This window comes from Sinocyclocheilus grahami, unplaced genomic scaffold (genome assembly GCF_001515645.1).
Source record: "Sinocyclocheilus grahami isolate Dianchi unplaced genomic scaffold, SAMN03320097.WGS_v1.1 scaffold2014.1, whole genome shotgun sequence".
In the NCBI taxonomy this organism is placed as follows: Eukaryota; Metazoa; Chordata; class Actinopteri; order Cypriniformes; family Cyprinidae; genus Sinocyclocheilus; species Sinocyclocheilus grahami.
In genome coordinates this window covers 31,733-34,002 of record NW_015507193.1, presented here as the reverse complement: position 1 = coordinate 34,002, position 2,270 = coordinate 31,733, and positions in this window count along the sequence as shown.

Below are 2,270 nucleotides of genomic sequence, written 5' to 3'. Positions count from 1 at the left end.
TGCTATTAGGTCTGTGAAGGAATGGTTTGGAAAGAATAAAAGCCTTGGAGAATGGGATACGCTTATTGATAAGTGTTTATTGCATCTCAACAGGTGTAATGCAGTGAACTTGAAGGAAAGGGAAATTGCTGAGAATTCGAAGTTTGAAGTCGGAGACGAAGTCATTATTACCAGACGGATGAAGGTAGGCAAGTTCACAGAGGGCTCTGGAGTAATTGAAAACAATTACGCAATTACGGGGTCTAATACGGTCGAGTTACAGAATAACGGTATTCTGAGTAACAAGGACCTAATAAGAAATGGAAGCTATCTAGAACCGGAGATGGAGAGATTTCTAGGCTTTGACGGAGTAAGTGACAAAGTCGTAGAATCCGCGGTAAGACCATATTGCTGTATAATATGCAGCCAGTTATGTGCCCTGCCAGCCCTGTCTCTATGCGATGAAAAGAGAGATATTGGGGTTGAATGGACGATGTATCGACAAACTCATACTGAAGTAGCAGGAATCCTTATCTGTGCAAATTGCCGACCTGGCCATCCAAAAATCCGGATAGACTCATACAGAGTGTCCGGGAATTTTGGCGAACGGTGTAACTGTACTTGGAACGGCAAGGTTTCGTGGTGTTGTTTGATCTGCAAGGCAAAAGGACGGACTTTAATGTCCTCACGGTCGGTTTGGGAGACTTTGAGGGTTCTCAAACCGATAGGATTATTTCAAGACGGAATAATACCCAGGTTCGCTAGGCATCCTTACTTAGGTATGCGAGAACATGAGAGGGGTACATTTATGGACGCGAGGGTCCCCATGCTACCCAGAGATTGGGAAGAACTTAAGGAGAGGGCTCTTTTGGAAAGAGGAGAATTAATCCGAGAAATAAAAAAGAAAGATCGCGAGAAAGATTTGACCCTAATGGACTTAGAGTCCACCCGGTGGCATCTGACGCTCTGGCATGAGCCGGTCTTGAGATGTTTTCCTGAAGTGGACCTGAAACAGGGGTCCAGGGGAAAAATCGCTTGGGTATATGTCAAACTAGGCGAACAATGGCAGGTCCGTAGCTGGGGTAATCTAGCTATCGAATTAGCCCAAGGAGGCAGATGGGAGGATAGCCCGCCTTATCATAAAGATTACAGAGGGACGCAGCCGCGTTCTAATATCACGAAAGAGAAGAGGCGATCTACTAGGAAGGAGAAGTTTGTGCAACTAACAGTGTCGCCTGCGAACGACTTAGAAAAGCATAAGGAAGACTTCTAGGCTTTGACGGAGGAAGTGACAAAGTCGTAGAATCCGCGGTAAGACCATATTGCTGTATAATATGCAGCCAGTTATGTGCCCTGCCAGCCCTGTCTCTATGCGATGAAAAGAGAGATATTGGGGTTGAATGGACGATGTATCGACAAACTCATACTGAAGTAGCAGGAATCCTTATCTGTGCAAATTGCCGACCTGGCCATCCAAAAATCCGGATAGACTCATACAGAGTGTCCGGGAATTTTGGCGAACGGTGTAACTGTACTTGGAACGGCAAGGTTTCGTGGTGTTGTTTGATCTGCAAGGCAAAAGGACGGACTTTAATGTCCTCACGGTCGGTTTGGGAGACTTTGAGGGTTCTCAAACCGATAGGATTATTTCAAGACGGAATAATACCCAGGTTCGCTAGGCATCCTTACTTAGGTATGCGAGAACATGAGAGGGGTACATTTATGGACGCGAGGGTCCCCATGCTACCCAGAGATAGGGAAGAACTTAAGGAGAGGGCTCTTTTGGAAAGAGGAGAATTAATCCGAGAAATAAAAAAGAAAGATCGCGAGAAAGATTTGACCCTAATGGACTTAGAGTCCACCCGGTGGCATCTGACGCTCTGGCATGAGCCGGTCTTGAGATGTTTTCCTGAAGTGGACCTGAAACAGGGGTCCAGGGGAAAAATCGCTTGGGTATATGTCAAACTAGGCAAACAATGGCAGGTCCGTAGCTGGGGTAATCTAGCAATCGAACTAGCACAAGGAGGCGATGGGAGGATAGCCCGCCTTATCATAAAGATTACAGAGGGACGCAGCCGCGTTCTAATGTCACGAAAGAGAAGAGGCGATCTACTAGGAAGGAGAAGTTTGTGCAACTAACAGTGTCGCCTGCGAACGACTTAGAAAAGCATAAGGTTTGGTGTCCAGAAGATGAGATATTCATAACTGGGGTTCTTTATGATAACGAACAGGTCACAGAGGAACCGAAGGATATTTTCACTATTGTAATGCATTTTAAAATAAATGTATTA